Source organism: Aquarana catesbeiana, linkage group LG04, assembly GCF_042186555.1.
Source record: "Aquarana catesbeiana isolate 2022-GZ linkage group LG04, ASM4218655v1, whole genome shotgun sequence".
NCBI classification, from domain to species: Eukaryota; Metazoa; Chordata; class Amphibia; order Anura; family Ranidae; genus Aquarana; species Aquarana catesbeiana.
This window is the reverse complement of record NC_133327.1, coordinates 211,046,295-211,066,390: the sequence shown is the minus strand read 5'-3', so window position 1 is coordinate 211,066,390 and position 20,096 is coordinate 211,046,295.

Sequence of the window (20,096 nt, the reverse complement as noted above, 5' to 3'; positions counted from 1 at the left end):
ATGGCTTGTCTCATCTGGGAAAACAATGGCGTTTGCTTAGTCTTTCAATCAGGTATACAAGTAATCCTTTATTGCAGGGTTGTGTCTCTTTGTCTACCCACCAAATGTAAATTTCTTTTTCTGGTTTCTGATTCGTAATTAATTTGGTTATGTAAACTGGGATGGTTAATCCATTTAAAATTGGGAAATGTATGAAGTCATGGTGACCTTTAGTTTACCGCTGCGTTAGGGCCTAACCGCTTTGCAACCATATATCCCATCTTAAACTTATGAGAGATGGTTATTTCTTCATCATAATTACAACATAACTCCCCTCTTGAATTGATCAAATGTCGTAGTTGTTTGAGACAATTGCCGGGACAGAATCTCAAAGAAATATGGCTTAATTCAGGCATTGTAAGTCTAGTTTGTGAAGTTGGTTCCGGGCTATGGATATATAGTGTATAAGGGGCGTAGACACCTACAGATAGGTGTAATTCCTTGGGAGAAAGGTGGGTTTGTGATCGATGTGTGCATCTCAGAGCCGTCATCTGTTGGTTGGTGGGAAATGTATCACCCTGGTCACCTTTGGTCTTGGCCATACTGGTGGGTTTGTCCGTATAGATTGGCCATCAGTGGTATCCCTGGATCCCCCACACAGTCCCTTCTCTGGATGTCTCACACATGCTGGACTCTTGGTTCTGTTGATGGCTCATGGACATCTTAGTCCTGTAAAGAAAAATGGATTCCATAAGAAAAGACATATATGTTTTTCACTAACTTGATCTGTGCTTGAGATCTCAGTGTCAAGCTGGTATCCTGGGCTTCCTCAGAGACCCCCTTTAGTCCATTGTGTGATCAGTCCTTTATCTTAATATTCTGGATGGCAAGACAATGTATGAAACTTTTGCTATGGGAGATAGAGCTCCAGGGCTCATTAAGATGAGGTAATTTATTTATAGCTATGGATACCAGACATTAACACCTGATTTACACTCTTCAGAACCATTTTTGAGCTTAATTGTAGTTGTTCTGGAATAATAAAATCATCAGAACATTTCAGTTTTACATGTGACAACTTACTGTCAGTAATAAAATATTTGACATTATATTCAACCTTCTACTTGGAAGGAATAAAACAAATAAGATCTCCCCCCTTTGGGGTGTCAATACAACTCATTTGAGGCAATTAAACTACCTTATGCGGGTGACTTCTCATCTTTTACCAGAATATCAGACCATTTAGGCCTCCTGACTAGGGATGAGCCCAACACCCCCCTGTTCGGTTCGCACCAGAACATGCGAACAGGAAAAAAGTTCGCTCGAACACGCGAACACCGTTAAAGTCTATGGGACACGAACATGAATAATCAAAAGTGCTAATTTTAAAGGCTTATATGCAAGTTATTGTCATAAAAAGTGTTGGGGGACCCGGGTCCTGCCCCAGGGGACATGGATCAATGCAAAAAAAAGTTTTAAAAATGGCCGTTTTTTCAGGAGCAGTGATTTTAAAGGGGCGCATGTTTCCCGTGTTTAGAACAGTCTGACAGCAAAATGACATTTCGAAGGAAAAATTCCATTTAAAACAACTCGCGGCTATTGCACAATACACATAGAAGTTCATTGATAAAAACGGCATGGGAATTCAACACAGGGAAACCCCGAACCAATAAAAAAAAAGATGACGTGGGAGTCCCCCTAATTTCCATACCAGGCCCTTCAGGTCTGGTAAGGATATTAAGGGGAACCCCGGCCAAAATTTTTTAAAAAAATAACGTGGGGTTCCCCCTAAATTCCATACCAGACCCTTCAGGTCTGGTATGGATTTTAAGGGGAACCCCGCGCCAAAAAAAAAAAAAAAATGGTGTGGGGTCCCCCCAAAAATCCATACCAGACCCTTATCCGAGCACGCAACCTGGCAGGCCGCAGGAAAAGAGGGGGGACGAGAGTGCGGCCAACCCCCTCCTGAACCGTACCAGGCCACATGCCCTCAACATTGGGAGGGTGCTTTGGGGTAGCCCCCCAAAACACCTTGTCCCCATGTTGATGAGGACAAGGGCCTCATCCCCACAACCCTGGCCGGTGGTTGTGGGGGTCTGCGGGCGGGGGGGCTTATCGGAATCTGGAAGCCCCCTTTAACAAGGGGACTCCCAGATCCCAGCCCCCCCTGTGTGAAATGGTAAGGGGGTACTTACCCCTACCATTTCACTAAAAAACTGTCAAAAATGTTAAAAATGACAAGAGACAGTTTTTGACAATTCCTTTATTTAAATGCTTCTTCTTTCTTCTATCTTCCTTCATCTTCTTCTGGTTCTTCTGGCTCTTCTGGTTCTTCCTCCGGCGTTCTCGTCCAGCATCTCCTCCGCGGCGTCTTCTATCTTCTTCTCCTCGGGCCGCTCCGCACCCATGGCATGGGGGGAGGCTCCCGCTCTTCTCTTCATCTTCTTCTTCATCCTCTTCTCTTCTTCCTTCTTCTCTTCTTCATTTTCTTCTCCGGGCCGCTCCGTACCCATGCTGGCATGGAGGGAGGCTCCCGCTGTGTGACGGAGTCTCCTCGTCTGACGGTTCTTAAATAACGGGGGGCGGGGCCACCCGGTGACCCCGCCCCACTCTGACGCACGGTGACTTGACGGGACTTCCCTGTGACGTCACGGGGAATGCCACAGGGAAGTCCCATCATGTCCCGTGTGTCAGAGGGGTTATTTAAGAACCGTCAGACTAGGAGACGCCGTCACACAGCGGGAGCCTCCCTCCATGCCAGCATGGATGCGGAGCGGCCCGGAGAAGAAAATGAAGAAGAGAAGAAGGAAGAAGAGAAGAGGATGAAGAAGAAGATGAAGAGAAGAGCGGGAGCCTCCCCCCATGGCATGGGTGCGGAGCGGCTCGAGGAGAAGAAGATAGAAGACGCTGCGGACGAGATGCTGGACGAGAACGCCGGAGGAAGAACCAGAAGAGCCAGAAGAACCAGAAGAAGATGAAGGAAGATAGAAGAAAGAAGAAGCATTTAAATAAAGGAATTGTCAAAAACTGTCTCTTGTCATTTTTAACATTTTTGACAGTTTTTTAGTGAAATGGTAGGGGTAAGTACCCCCTTACCATTTCACACAGGGGGGGGGATCTGGGAGTTCCCTTGTTAAAGGGGGCTTCCAGATTCCGATAAGCCCCCTGCCAGCAGACCCCCACAACCACCGGCCAGGGTTGTGGGGATGAGGCCCTTGTCCTCATCAACATGGGGACAAAGTGTTTTGGGGGGCCTGGTCTAAAGGGTCTGGTATGGAATTTAGGGGGAACCCCACGTCATTTTTTTTTTTTAATTTTGGCCGGGGTTCCCCTTAATATCCATACCAGACCTGAAGGGCCTGGTATGGAATTTAGGGGGACTCCCACGTCATTTTTTTTTTTAAATTTTGGTTCGGGGTTTCCCTGTGTTGAATTCCCATGCCGTTTTTATCAATGAACTTCTATGTGTATTGTCGGCAATGCAATAGCCGCGGGTAGTTTTAAATGGAATTTTTCCTTCGAAATGTCATTTTGCTGTCAGACTGTTCTAAACACGGGAAACATGCGCCCCTTTACAGGCATACTATAGACACCCCCCAGGTATGAAATTTAAAGGGATATTACACTTTTATTGTTTGACTTTAAGCATTATTAAAATCACTGCTCCTGAAAAAACGGCCGTTTTTAAAACTTTTTTTTGCATTGATCCATGTCCCCTGGGGCAGGACTCGGGTCCCCAAACACTTTTTATGACAATAACTTGCATATGAGCCTTTAAAATTAGCACTTTTGATTTCTCCCATAGACTTTTAAAGGGTGTTCTGCGGCATTCGAATTTGCCGCGAACACCCCAAATTGTTCGCTGTTCGGCGAACTTGCGAACAGCCAATGTTCGAGTCGAACATGAGTTCGACTCGAACTCGAAGCTCATCCCTACTCCTGACATCAGTGCCTTTAGGATTCGGTCTTCCTCTAGAATCACCATCTTTGGCGACTTCTTGGAACTGGGCTGTTTGGAGCGACCTGCTTATGTCAGAGGAATGAAGTGACCACTGAAAAATAGGAGAATAATTAATATCTGACAACCAAGATCCCCCCGTAGGGATTTCAGGATCCTCACTACTGTGACCTGGGGAAAAATATGGTGTTAGAACCTCTGTCTCCTATACCTTTATTCAGTGAATTCCTCTGATTTATTTTAACATGGGTGCTTCTAAGGCTCTGTGGCCCTTGGTTGTCCACAGGATTTGCCCCTAAAGAAGTGTTATTTTGGTTTTGTGCAGCAATGAAACTGTGTAACATATCCATAATTCGATCTATTTTGGTTTCCGCGGTGCTTATAGGCTGATCAAAATTGGGTTGTGGGACCCGGTTTCTGTAATCTCTGGGGACTTCTGACTCAGTCTGATCAGATATATCCCCATCAGAATCACCGTCTTGATTCTGGAGTGGTGGTCTGGAGCTTAGTCGCTCCCTATATTCTCAGGGATTTAGGGGTGTCCTAACTTGTGGTGGTTCCCTATTTACCTGTGTAGGTCCCCGGGGCAAATTATACCAGTTATAGTGAGGGTTTCCACTCTCAAGGTTAAATCTGGCCCTTTGGGGTTATTCACTATAAGTTTTTCCTACACCTCAGGTCCAGTTCCCTTGGAGGATACTCCTGAGGTGGTCTTTGTGCTCCCCCCTTTAAAGGGTGGTCTCTGCTCCCCCCTTCTGATTTGTGGGGTATCTGATATGTTGCATATCTCCTCTGACTATATCAGAGTATGTCTTTTTCTTGGTTTCAAAAAGTAATGCTTGAGGAGATATGAGTTTCAGACACAAATTTAGTTCTGGGTGCACAGGCCTTCCTTTGTATTCCCCGGTCTGTTGGATAGAGTACAAATTGTTACTCTCTTTTACCAAGTACTCCAGTGAACACCCCCCTTTGCAGTCTTTCACTAAACTCATTTTTACGTAGGTAGGTAGGGCCTCGAAGAATATGGATTTAAACTCGGAGTGTTTGTAATATGGCTCCTTTTCTGCTAAGTGGTAAGAACTTTTGAGCACAGCCAGAAATTCAGTGGGGCTTTGATGACTGGTACATCTCAGATTGTGTATAGCCGCTTTAGCCGCGGTAACATTATTGTACGGGCCAAATTCTATATGACAGTGTTGCTTAATTTCTTACCATGAAGTACCTACAGACCTTTTAAAGATTTGCAGATTCAATAATATACATGCATGCCTTCTTCTAAAAGACTGGGATGGCACTATTTAAAAATTGTATTATTTTTGAGGCTGTTTAGGGATGACTGTCTTTTTCTCTGAACCTAAAGAAAACTGATTAGACCTACCTTTATGTGGTAGTTCAAATGTAATCCCCCTGTGCTCTACAGATGGCTTGGGGTAGGACATGGGTTTTTTTTAATGATTCCTTCTTCAGATTGAGAGTCAGGTCTTGGATTATTGTCACTCTTCAATTTCAGGGTTAGGCATCTGAGCATTACCCTGGGACATTAACTTCAATTGTTCTTTTAATTCTCCTAATTGCTTAATTAGAAAATCCTGTCCTGACCTAAGCTGATTTATTTCTCCTTCTAATTTTCCACTGCCTATTACTCTGCAACTTTCATCAGGGGACCCTTTTCCTTGCCTAAGGTATAGCAATAGGTGTCCCAAGTACTTGCAGACAATCTGCCAGCAGTACACCACCAATTGATTTTAGCAGGCAAATCTCCCTACCCCAGTTGCTGAACCGTAAAAATAAATTTGGTCCCAGCCATCCACATGCACAGCATCTAAATGCTAGCTTGGCCAATTTGCTAGCAGTGCAATTGCTGCCTTTTCAGCTGGTAGACTCTGCCCCTTTTGTGAATTTGTGGCATGTGCGGTACTTCAGTGGCAGGTTCAAAAATGCAATTTTTTTCACGGAAGGCCACGGAATGCCTCTCTACAGGCATGTGGAAGGCAATGTTTAGGCCTTGTTGGACAGGGCAGTCAGCAGTAAGGTTCATATTACTGCTGACTAATGGTCCAGCAGGCATGGGCAGGGACGTTACCTTTCCTTCATGGCGCACTGGGTATCTCTGCTGGCAGCTGGGAAGGATGTAGGACAGGGTTCAGTGTGTTGGAACTTATTCCGCCACTACGCCTCCAAAATACTAGTGGTGATTCTGCCACAGCTCTCTCCTCCACCCCTTCGCTTCTTCTTCCTCTATGGCCTCTTCTGCAGATTTGTCCTCTGAACCAGCTGTGTAAGTGTTCAAGGGGCTACGCAAGCAGTCAGGCTAAAAGATGCCATGCGGTGCTTGAGTTGCTCTGCCTAGGGAACAGGAGCCACGCTGGGGCAAAGATTCTGTCAGCTCTGCAGAGGCAGGCTCAGAGGTGGTAGACGCCACACCAGCTTCAGCCAGGAATGGTTGTATGTGACAATGGCACCAACTTCTCTCCACCCTCCGACAGGGACACTTGACCCATGTTCCATGTTTGACACACATCCTGAATTTGGTGGTGCAGCGGTTCTTGACCAGGTACCCAGGCTTACAAGATCTCCTGAGGCAGGCCAGAAAAGTCTGTGGTCATTTCCGCCTGTCACACAATGCCAGTGCTTGGCTGGCTGACATTTAAAGGGAATGCAACCTGCCCACCTACCACCTCATTTATGACATGCCCACCAGGTGGAACTCAACGTCGGAAATGCTGCAGCAGCTGCACACACAGCAGAGGGCCATCAATGATTACCTGTGCGAGTATGGCACCAGCACAGGGTCAGGGGAGCTTGGCTTATTTTCGCCACGCCAGTGGCTACTGATCAAGGATGCATGCACTGTCCTGTCACTATTTGATGAGGCCACAAGGATGGTGAGAAGAGACAAACAATGCATGCATCAGTGACACTGTACCTCTAGTCTTCCTGCTGGAGCACACGCTTTGTGGAATCATGGACAGGGCACTTGAGGCAGAACAGCAGGAGGAAGAGGAGGACTTCCTTTCTGCTCAAGGCACCCTTTATCCAGATAGCATTCCTGCAGGGCTCCAAACACACAGTAAAAAGAGGAGGAGGATTGTGTCAGCATGGATGTAGAGGATAACACTCAGCAGCAGTCTTCAAGGGATGATTTTCAGTCCCCCCAAAACCCAAGGAGTTGTACGTGCCTGGGTGTCGGTAGTTACAGATAATGTGATTCTTAGTGACCCAGAGGACTCAGAATCGAATGCCTCTGCAAACTTACGCTGCATGGCCTCCCTGATTCTGCAAAACCTGTGACAGGACCCTAGGATTCGTGGTATCAAGCAGAGGGATCATCACTGGCTGACAACCCTTCTTGATCCACGTTACAAGGGTAAAATTGTAGAATTCATCCTGCCTTCGCAGAGGGAACAGAGGATGAAACATCTTCAGGAGGCCTTGAAGAAAAGTTTGTGTAATGCATCTCCAGACCCTGGGAGGCTACCATTTCCTGGTGCTGGACAAAGTGTTGCTGAGGCTTGGTTCAGTCAGAGGTACAGCGGTGGAGAAGGTGGTCAGCTGACCAATGCCTTTGAACAATTTTTCAGTCCTCAGCGCCAAGGTCTGATCGGTTCAAGCAACCATCGCCATCGTCTGCATTATATGGTGCAGGAATATCTAGGGGCAAGAGCAAACTTGGAGACCTTTCCAACAGAGCATCCACTTGGTTACTGAGTCTTGAGGATGGACCACTGGCCAGAACTTGCTCAATATGCAATTGAGCTACTAGCCTGTCCTGCATCCAGCATGCTTTCTGCATGCACATTCAGTGCTGCTGGAGAGTTTGTAATGGATCAAAGAGCAGTGTGCCTGTCCACAGACTCCAGTGATAGGCTCAATATTCATAAAAATGAATCAGTCTTGGATCAGCAGCTATATAAATAATAAAAGTGCTGCGCAAATAAATTGTCCCTTTCAATAGTAAAACAAAACAATCAAAATAAATAAAATAAAATAAGGAGATGAGATGGGAACACCAGTGGATGGTAAAAACGCCAAGGATAGGATCAGAGGTGACTGAAAATCCCTTCACCATGTATGGATGGCCCCTCACCTGCAATCTTCGACCTGAAACAGGTCACACAGCATGTACACCAAACAGAAGGTAAGCTGAAAACCAGGCGATAATAGCTTCTCATATGCTGCTCCCACTCTCATTAGATGGCATATAGAAATGAAGCATAAACAATATAGTGCTCTCCGTTTCTAAAGTTTATTGCTAAAAGTGAAAAAAACCAGTACACTCACATAACAAAGCACTCAGATCCGAGTGCCGGCTAGATGGCGTGTGATCGTATACTAGCTGACAGCCGCGGGTGACGTCATGCGCTCCAGGTCCCCGTACGCGTTACGTCCTGTGGGCGGGACTTCATCAGCGTGGGGCGGGACACGCAATCGACGGCCCGCATAGTTGATATACAATGGCATGGTAACCAATGCTCCAATCACGGCACTGATCCACTTATCCAGAGGACGCGAGCCCGCACGTCACTCCGGTACACCATTGTATTAAAGGGTTTAAACCGCACAACCTCTGACAAGGTAAAAGGGCAGTAAGAAACAAAACTATAACATCCCGGATATAGAATACTTATATGGCTATGAAGGGATTACAGCTCAAAAATATCTCTGGGACGAAAGAAACCACCCTTACCTAAAAGAGGAGATTTAGGCTGGCTAAACATCCCTTACTTAAAGGGAAAGTATAAGCAATTAGTTTGCGCAAAAATCGCTAAAAATCGCATACACAATATAAAAAGTATAATATATAATTAATAAAAAGAATATGACAATCACGCCACGGGTGTCCACCCAGATACGATCACACTTACATATCAAATTAAAAAATATACACAAATGAGTATTACAAAAAACTAATAAAAAACACAAAATTATCTATTGGAAATAAAGCAATTTAAATCGAAATCCACGTTCATACCTGCCGGAGATAAGACCTTGGTCTCATAGATCCAAAAAGATTCTCTACGGCTAAGTTGTCGGATATAGTGACCACCTCTCCAGTGACGCGGGACCTTTTCGATCCCCCAGAATTTGAGACATTTGGGGTCTCTATTATGGCATAGGCGAAAGTGCCTGGACACACTGTGGGTTTTTACCCCTCGTTTGATATTACTAATATGTTCGCCAACCCTAACGTGTAAAGCTCTTGAGGTGCGGCCCACATACTGGAGTCCACAATCGCACTCCAGCATGTAGACCACCCCCACCGACGAACAAGTGATAAGACCTTCAATTAGGTATTTTTTCTGCGTGCTGTTTGAAACAAACTCTTTACGCCTTTTAATATTCTTGCTGGCCTTCCTACAAGTAGCACACTTACCACAAGCATAAAAGCCAGAAAGAAAACCAAACATCCTATTAATTCCTGTTTTAGGTGGATCAATAACTCCCGGGGCCAATCGGTCACGTAAAGATGGAGCTTTACGGTATATAAACCGTGGACGCTCCGGCAGTACAGAACCCAGGGTGCGGTCACCTTTGAGTATAGGCCAGTGTTTGGTTATAATCTGTTCAAGTTTTTTATACTGGATATTATAATCAAGTATAATCCGGTAACTAGTTGTGGCTTCTTCACTTAAGGGGGGTTTCGGCCTGTCTGCCACTATAGAATTCCTATCAGTAGAAAGAACTCTAGAAATTTCAGAGTCAACCATGGTCTGCGTGTAACCTTTTTCTTTAAACCTAGTTGCCAGGATTTGGGACTGTGTTAGGAAGTCTTCATCGGAGGTACAATTGCGACGTAAGCGGATAAATTGTCCACGTGGAATGTTACAGAGCCACGATTTATGGTGACAACTAGTCAGTGGAATGTACGCATTCCTGTCCGTCGCTTTAAAATGATTCCTCGTTTGGAAAACTCCCTCTCCTTTGAATATTTCTAAGTCTAGAAATGTAATCTGTTGTTTGTCTACAGTCCATGTCAGCTCAATGTTTTTATTATTTTCATTCAGCTTACCCATGAAGAATTGCAAACTAGTTAGATCACCTTCCCACACCATGATTACATCATCGATGTACCTTCTATAGCACAGTAATTGCGGTGGAGGGTCATGAAAAATGATATCTTCCTCCCAGTGGGCCATAAAAAGGTTAGCCACACTGGGAGCAAACCTAGCCCCCATAGCGACTCCTCGTGCCTGCAGGAAGTAGTCACCATTAAATCAAAAATAATTGCTCAGTAAACAAAATTCTAAACCTTCCAATAAAAAGGAAATGTGGTCTTTTGAGAGCTCGGTGGTAGTCAAAGCCCACCTCACGGAGTCCAAGGCCTGTTGATGGTCAATGATCGTATAAAGAGACCCGACATCTGCAGTAATTAAGAAGCAAGAAGGGGTACATGGAAGGGTAGACAGGATTTGTAAAATCTGTTTAGTATCACGCAGAAAAGCTTTGGTATGAGTGACGAGTGGTTGAAGGAAGAAATCCAGGTACTGACCTAGCCTTGAGGTAACGGAATCAATTCCGTTCACGATCGGGTGACCAGGTGGGTGCTCCGCATTTTTGTGCAATTTTGGCAGAATATATATAATGGGAGTCCGACAATAAAATGGATCTAAATACGCCGCCTCCTTGGAGTTCAGAATGCCCTTACTTTTACCTTTTTCTACTAATAAATGTAGATTATTCTTAAAAGTTAACATAGGGTCTCCTCTCAAAGGTAAGTAAGTATTCCTGTCACTCAATAATTTCTCCATCTCAGTCTGGTAGTAAGCTTTACTGAGCACCACTAGTCCACCCCCCTTATCCGCTGGACGGATTACAATATCCTTCCTTTGCTCAAGGGAGGATATACCTCTTTTAATGGCCTGAGAATCCCTAGCCCTCTTAATCTTGAGTTTATCTAAATCTTGACAAACCATGTTTTTAAACACCTGCCCTTTTACCTTGTCAGAGGTTGTGCGGTTTAAACCCTTTAATACAATGGTGTACCGGAGTGACGTGCGGGCTCGCGTCCTCTGGATAAGTGGATCAGTGCCGTGATTGGAGCATTGGTTACCATGCCATTGTATATCAACTATGCGGGCCGTCGATTGCGTGTCCCGCCCCACGCTGATGAAGTCCCGCCCACAGGACGTAACGCGTACGGGGACCTGGAGCGCATGACGTCACCCGCGGCTGTCAGCTAGTATACGATCACACGCCATCTAGCCGGCACTCGGATCTGAGTGCTTTGTTATGTGAGTGTACTGGTTTTTTTCACTTTTAGCAATAAACTTTAGAAACGGGGAGCACTATATTGTTTATGCTTCATTTCTATATGCCATCTGATGAGAGTGGGAGCAGCATATGAGAAGCTATTATCGCCTGGTTTTCAGCTTACCTTCTGTTTGGTGTACATGCTGTGTGACCTGTTTCAGGTCGAAGATTGCAGGTGAGGGGCCATCCATATATAGTGAAGGGATTTTCAATCACCTCTGATCCTATCCTTGGCGTTTTTACCATCCACTGGTGTTCCCATCTCATCTCCTTATTTTATTTTATTTATTTTGATTGTTTTGTTTTACTATTGAAAGGGACAATTTATTTGCGCAGCACTTTTATTATTTATATGACTTTTGAGGTTTTTGTTGAATTTGCCTTCGTGCTTGCTTGCATTTATTTTCTATTGTTCTTGTGTCAGCGCTGAGTTGTTTTTATATATTTTTTTATATTGGATCAGCAGCTATCAAGCACCCGATGCTGATGTAACTGATTAAAATTAGCTATATATCTGGGATCCCTTGAAGACTGCCTATGCTGACTATCCTATTCCTCCTCAATCATGATGATGCTAGCTTCCAACAATATTTTAGGGATAGGGCACCATCACCACTTAAGGCCCAATTTTTCTGCCCCTGTTTAACATTTAACATTTAACAACAGGGCCTGTTCCTGCACCCAACAAGAGTATCTGTGAGGGGTTACAGTGTTGTGGCACCACCACCACCACACAAGGCCCAGTTTTTTCTAACCCTGTTTAACAGGGCAATGTAATTACAAATTTTGATATAATATTTCACAGCAGGGCCCGTTCCTGCGCCTAACAAGAGTAACTGTGAGGGGTTACAGTGCTCTGGCACCACCAACACCTAAGGCCCAATTTTTATGCAGAGTATAAAGAGCAGGCCATATAGTATATATACTGCTGTTCAGAGTATATAGTGTTTGGGGGCCTGGGGGACCCCCACGCCATTTTTAATTACATTTTGGTGCAGGGTACTCCTTAATATCCATACCAAACCCGAAGGGCCTGGTATGGATTTGGGGGGGGGCATCCACGACATTATTTTTGGCACGGGGTTCCCCTTAATATTCATACCAGACCCAAAGGGCCAGGTAATGGACTGGGGGGGGGAACCCACGCCGTTTTTTCAATAATTTTTATCTATATTGCCTGGATACGACAATACATTACAGCCGCGAGCACTTTTAAATTACATTTTTTCCTTTAGAAATGTAATTTTGCTGTGGTACTGTTATAAACATGGGAAAGATTAGCTACTTTACAGGAAGACTAAGGCGACCCCTCAGGCATGATATTTAAAGGAATATTTCATTTTTATTGTTTCACTTTAAGCATTATTGAAATCACTGCTCCCAAAAAAACAGCCCTTTTTAAAAAAAAAATTGGCATTGATACATGTCCCCTGGGGCAGGACCCGGGTCCCCAAACAGGTTTTATGGCAATAACTTGCATATAAGCCTTTAAAATGAGCACTTTTCATTTTTTATGATCGCGTTTACTGGTGTTTGCATGTTCGCACAAATTTTTTGCCTGTTCGCATGTTCTGCTGCGAACCGAACCGGGGATGTTGGGCTCATCCCTAATCACTACTCAGAGTTACTCTTCCACATCACATTGAATGCATTTCAGCAATCATTCTAGCCAGGCCTCAAATCCTGAATGGTCCAAACATATAAAAGTTAGATGTTACCAAATCTGAGCTGTAGAGTATATGAGAGACCACTGACCAGCCGATTTTGTCATTCACATGACTGGCGTGGCGTAAGAATGGTGTAGGTGTGTATTATCATGATGCAACTGTATGGCATGAATGTCTTTTGGGAGTTATCTGCTTGGAACCCACTTCACACAGACTTTGTGATATTCCAGACTCTTCACCATTGCCTGTGCTGACCCATAAGACATATGCACTGCATCACAAATTTTTTGGATGGGGATGCATCTTTCTTGTCGAATTAGCTCATTAACCCTGCTGCAGTTGTCATTGATGTTTGAAGTTGATGGAAAACATTTCCTTGGCTTGTCAACAATTTCAGTTTCTTGCTTCTTAAACTTCTTCACTTCAATTACTTCATCACTATACATGTTCTTCAGACATGTATGGATCTGAACAGCCGAAAAAAACTCTTTTATCAGAAACTCTATCACTGCTCTTTGTTTTAACCTCTTACTCATGATTCCCTTGGTACAATCTTAAAAAGAGAAGCACACAATGATTGTGTTAGATCATATGTATGCGATACAGCAGGCACTTTATTATATGTTTTCATGAACAAAAGATATGAAACAACGGGTATTTTTGATACCCTTCATAAAAATATATTTAAAGCCACTTAAATTCACCCTATAAGAAATGTACATACACTGTATTTGACTTGTATCAAACCTTTGTAATTTCATCAAAACAGCATGTGTTCTTTGTCTGCAATTAGGGGATCATCCCTTTGGGTATTAGAATCTAATACTTGAATAGATAGAGTTTGCAGAATATAGGGTCCCAGTTGTTTTTTCTTCTTTATTAATATACCCTAGATATAAATTTCTCTAGCAAAACCCACATACTTTTTCCATTAATGTTTTGTATAAATATTGCTGTTTGTGTAGTGCAACTATGTTTATCATTATGACTTTGATGAAGGGTATATCACATCTTACAAGACATCTATACAAATTCAGAAAACGTATACATTCCCGAGTAAACTTTTTCTCCTAAAAAAATTAAGTAAAAAAAATAGAAGTTTTAATGCACACTTATCATAACTTTCAATATGGAAAGGACAAGGTTAGGTCATGTAGATAACCGATAAGATATAAGTCGCTTATCTGTAAATGACAGGTTTGGAAAATATTAACAGGCAAATTCCAACTTTTATAGTGACTAAAGTTAAAAAGACATATTCCTGTGCATGTGTCTGCTACTTTAGTTGACAGTGGAAACCCAAAGAAGGAAGGAATCCATTGGCAAGAACATTTACGTACACGCAATTCCATGCAACATATGAAATCAACTTGTGAGCTATCAATGGTATTCAGCGAACATTGCAACTGTCTATCAAAAGCCAAAACTTATTTATTTTTATTTTTTTTAGATTAATAGTCACTTCTTGTTAGTTCCTCTTACTTCCTGAAAGTTTAGGGAAACTGCCTAAAAAAAAAAAAAAACCTGTCAGGGGGTTTAACTTATGGCTACTCTATCACACTAAAGTTTTGGCTTCAGATGTTAGAAAGCTTAATTAATTCATATTCATCTGAGTTGTTTGTAATCGACTGTTTTTGAGAGTCAGCCAGACAATCCCAAAAGTCCAATTCTTAAAGCTGTTCTGCAGCCATCTTAAACCTTGTGTGCTCAGGAGAGAACAACCCATTTCTAGGCCCTGGAGCTCAGTGGGACCCTCCGGCATCAGCTGTGACAAAGAGTTGCAGACCAAATCTACAGCAGAAATATAAGGAAATAAACTATAAATATATGGGTCAGTCTAAATTAGGCAATTAAAACTTTTTGAAATTAATAAGGAATACTACCGGTACATCGATCCACACCAGAAAGGCAGAGGGATATCAGGGAAGTAAACAAGTGGCTAAAGAGCTGGTGTAGTAAGGAGGGGTTTGGCTTCCTGGAGGACTTGGCCGACTTCTCAGTCGATAATCGGTATTATAGAAGAGACGGACTGCACCTAAATGAGGAGGGTGCAGATCAGCTGGGAATGAAGATGGCCAAAAAGTTAGAGGGGTTTTTAAACTAGGCAATGGGGGGGAGGGTCCAGAGGTAGAGATAGTCAACGCGGAACATATTTCAGAGGGTAGTATTGGGGGCATTAGTGGTAGGTTGACCAAAGCACATAAACCCAAGGTAAGTATAGTAGCAAATCCTAGTTGCAATCTCGGAACACCCAATAAGAGGATAATATGCGACCAGTCTAAACTACATGGCATCTTCACCAATGCCAGGAGCCTGGCGGACAAGATGGGTGAACTAGAGATACTGTTGTATGAGGAGGATTTGGATTTTGTGGGAATTTCAGAGACCTTGTTCAACAGCTCTCATGGTTGGCTGGCAAACATTCAAGGGTATACCCTTTATCGTAAGAATAGAGAGGGTAAAAAGGGGGGAGGGGTAAGCCTATATAACAAGAATAATGTACAAGTGAATGTGAAAGATGAAATCACTAAGGGAGCTAGGGAGGAGGTGGAATCCTTATGGGTAGAGCTCCAAAGGGATGAAGCTAAGGGGAAAATAATACTGGGAGTATGCTATAGGCCCCCTAACCTAAGGGAGGAAGTGGAGACAGATCTCCTATCACAATTTGGATTAGCAGAAAGGATGGAAAGCGTTATCATAATGGGGGATTTTAACTATCCAGACATAGACTGGGCGGAGAGAACAGTGCATTCATTTAAGGCTCGCCAGTTCCTAAATGTCTTGCAGGACAATTTTATGGGTCAGATGGTAGACACACCAACTAGAAATAAAGCGTTACTAGATCTACTGATTACCAACAATACAGGCCTGATCATGGATGTGGAAATACGGGGCAATTTAGGTAACAGCAATCACAGGTCAATTAGCTTCAGTATAAATCACACAAATAGGAAACATAAGGGGAATACAAAGACACTGAATTTCAAAAGAACCAACTTCCCTAAACTACAAACCTTGCTATAAGGCATAAATTGGGATAAAATCTTAGGAACAAAGAACATGGAGGAGAGATGGGTTTGCTTTAAGAGCATATTAAATAAGGGCATTAGCCAATGCATCCCATTGGGTAATAAATTTAAAAGAGTGAACAAAAGGCCTGGATGGCTTAACTCCAATGTAAAAATGCATAAAAAAGCAAAGGAGAAGGCCTTCATCATCAGCATTCAGACTTTATAAAGAATGCAACAAGAAATGCAAGGGTGCAATAAGGAAGGCTAAGATAGAACATGAAAGACACATAGCGGAGGAGAGCAAAAAAAATCCCAAGAAATTCTTTAAATATGTTAATAGTAAAAAAGGGAGGACAAACCATATTGGCCCCATAAAGAATGAGGAAGGAAAACTGGTTACAAAGGATGGGGAGATGGTGAAGGTATTGAATTTATTCTTCTCCTCAGTCTTCACGAGGGAATCGGGGGGCTTCAGTAACCAAAACTGCAGTGTTTATCCTCATGACGCATCACAGGAAGCACCTCCATGGTTAACAGAGGACAGAATTAAAATTAGACTTGGGAAACTTAACCACTTCAGCCCCAGAAGGATTTACCCCCTTCCTGACCAGAGCACTTTTTACAATTTGGCACTGCGTCGCTTTAACTGCTAATTGTGTGGTCATGCAATGCTGTACCCAAATAAAATTTGCATCCTTTTCTTCCCACAAATAGAGCTTTCTTTTGATGGTATTTGATCACCTCTGCCATTTTTATTTTTTGTGCTCTAAACGGAAAAAAAGCGAAAATTTTGAAAAAAAAATGATATTTTCTGCTTTTTGTTATAAAAAAATCCAATAAACTCAATTTTAGTCATACATTTAGGCCAAAATGTATTCAGTCACATGCCTTTGGTAAAAAAATGTCAATAAGCGTATATTTATTGGTTTGCGCAAAAGTTATAGTGCCTACAAACTAGAGTACATTTTCTGGAATTTACACAGCCTTTAATTTATGACTGCCTATGTCATTTCTTGAGGTGCTAAAAGGGCAGGGCAGTACAAAACCCCCCCAAATCACCCCATTTTGGAAAGTAGATGCCCCAAGCTATTTTCTGAGAGGCATGTTGAGTCCATGGAATATTTTATATTTTGCCACAAGTTGCATGAAAATGACAAACTTTTTTTTTTGCACAAAGTTGTCACTAACTGATATATTGCTCACACAGGCCATGGGCATATGTGGAATTGCACCCCAAAATACATTCTGCTGATTCTCCTGAGTTGGGGGATACCACATGTGTGGGACTTTTTGGGAGCCTAGCCGCGTACGGGGCCCCAAAAACCAAGCCCCACGTTCAGGATTCCTAAGGGCGTAAATTTTTGATTTCACTCCTCACTACCTATCACAGTTTTAAAGGCCATAAAATGCCAAGGTGGCACAAACCCCCCCAAATGATCCCATTTTGGAAAGTAGACACCCCAACCTATTTGCTGAGAGGCATGTTGAGTCCATGGAATATTTTATATTTTGACACAAGTTGCAGGAAAATTAAAAACTTTTTTTTTTGCACAAAGTTATCACTAAATGATATATTGCTCAAACATGCCATGGGCATATGTGGAATTACACCCCAAAATACATTGTGCTGCTTCTCCTGAGTACAGGGATATCACATGTGTGGGACTTTTTGGGAGCCTAGCTGCAGACGGGGCCCCGAAAACCAGTCACTGCCTTCAGGATTTCTAAGGGCGTAAATTTTTGATTCACTCCTCACTACCTATCACAGTTTCGAAGGCCATAAAATGCCAAGATAGCACAACCCCAACCCCCAAATGACCCCATTTTGGAAAGTAGACACCCCAAGCTATTTTCTGAGAGGCATGGTGAGTATTTTGCAGCTCTCATTTGTTTTTGAAAATAAAGAAAGACAAGAAAAATTTTTGTTTCTTTTTTCAATTTTCAAAACTTTGTGACAAAAAAGCAAGGTCTGGAAAATACTCACTATACCTCTCAGCAAATAGCTTGGGGTGTCTACTTTCCAAAATAGGGTCATTTGGGGGGGTTTGTGCCACCTGGGCATTCCATGGCCTCCGAAACTGTGATAGGCAGTGAAGAGTGAAATCAAAAATTTACGCCCTTAGAAAGCCTCCAGGCAGTGCTTGGTTTTCGGGGTCCCGTACGTGGCTAGGCTCCCAAAAAGTCTCACACATGTGGTATCCCCGTTCTCAGGAGAAGCAACAGAATGTATTTTGGGATGTAATTTTACATATTCCCATGGCATGTTTGAGCAATATATCATTTAGTGACAACTTTATGCAAAAAAAATGTGTCTTTTTCCTGCAACTTGTGTCACAATATAAAATATTCCATGGACTCAACATGCCTCTCAGCAAATAGCTTGGGGTGTCTACTTTCCAAAATGGGGTCATTTGGGGGGGTTTTGAACTGTCCTGGCATTTTATGCACAACATTTATAAGCTTATGTCACACATCACCCACTCTTCTAACCACTTGAAGACAAAGCCCTTTCTGACACTTTTTGTTTACATGAAAAAATTTTTTTTTTGCATGAAAATTACTTTGAACCCCCAAACATTATATATTATTTTTAAAGCAAATGCCCTACAGATTAAAATGGTGGGTGTTTCATTTTTTTTTCACACAGTATTTGCGCAGCGATTTTTCAAACGCATTTTTTGGGGAAAAAACACACTTTTAAAAATTTTAATGCAAACACACTATATTGCCCAAATGTTTGATGAAATAAAAAGATGATCTTAGGCTGAGTACATGGATACCAAACATGACATGCTTTAAAACTGTGCACAAACGTGCAATGGCGACAAACTAAATACATTTTTAAAAGCCTTTAAAAGCCTTTACAGGTTACCACTTTAGCTTTACAGAGGAGGTCTACTTCTAAAACTACTGCCCTCGATCTGACCTTCACGGTGATACCTCACATGCATGGTGCAATTGTTGTTTACATTTGACGCCAGACCGACACTTGCGTTCGCCTTTGTGTGAGAGCAGGGGGGGACAGGGGTGCTTTTTTTTTTTTTTGCTTTTTTTTTGCGTTTTTATCTTATTTTTAAACTGTTCCTTTCATTTTTTTTAATCATTTTTACTGTTATTTCAGGGAATGTAAATATCCCCTATGATTGCAATAGGTAGTGACAGGTACTCTTTTTTGAAAAAATTGGGGTCTCTGATCAGCTCTATGGTCAGCTGGCTGAATCACCGGCTGCATTCTCAGGTTCCCTGTTGGGACAGGAGAGCCAGAGAAAAACATGGAAGACAGTGGGGGGGGGGGCATTCCCTCCCAATGCTTGTAAAAGCAGTCTAGAGGCTAAATAGCCACTAGGATTGCTTTTACATGAAAGCTGACCGCTAGCTGAAAAGAATGATACCTAAACCTGCAGGCATCATTCTGGTATAACCACTCAAAGTCCAACAACATACCAGTACGTTGCTGATCTTTGTTGGGCACATATTGTAAACTTTTTTTCATGCAGCCTGTGGGCTGAACGAAAAAAAGAGATTGATCGGTGGCTATGCCCACCATTAGCATACCTCCTTTCATCCACCCACTTCTAATGATGGGCATACATGCACTGTATATATGTGCCGAAGCATGGGGGCATCCTCCCGCAAAAGTTAGGAGCAAATCGCTCCTCCGCCCTCTGCTGCCCCCATGCTTCGGCATATATGCTAAAGTATGTAACTGTGGTGGTGAAATCACCTCTAACAGCACTGGAGTCACGGCTTTATGTATCGTGGGAGCAAACGCTGTTGCTGTCAAGATAAATAAATCTGCGCTGCAACTGAATGGCTTACCTGCTAAGCAAATGATGGTTAACAATAAAACAAAGTAACATTACAGTATAACAGTAAGACATACCATACCTGCAAAGCAAATACAAAAAAACAGTAAAAAATAAAACATTTAACGCAACCTGTGCCTAAAATATATATATATATGCCGAAGCATGGGGGCATCCTCCCGCAAAAGGTAGGAGCAAATCGCTCCTCTACCCACTGCTGCCCCCACGCTTCGGCATATATGCTGAAGTATGTAACTGTGGTGGTGACATCACCTCCGACAGCGCTGGAGTCACAGCTTTATGTATTGTGGGAGCAAACGCTGTTGCTGTCAAGATAAATAAATCCACTCTGCAGCTGAATGGCGTACCTGAAAACAAAAAAATTGTTTTTTTTTTTTTTACAATTTTTTTGTAACTATAACTT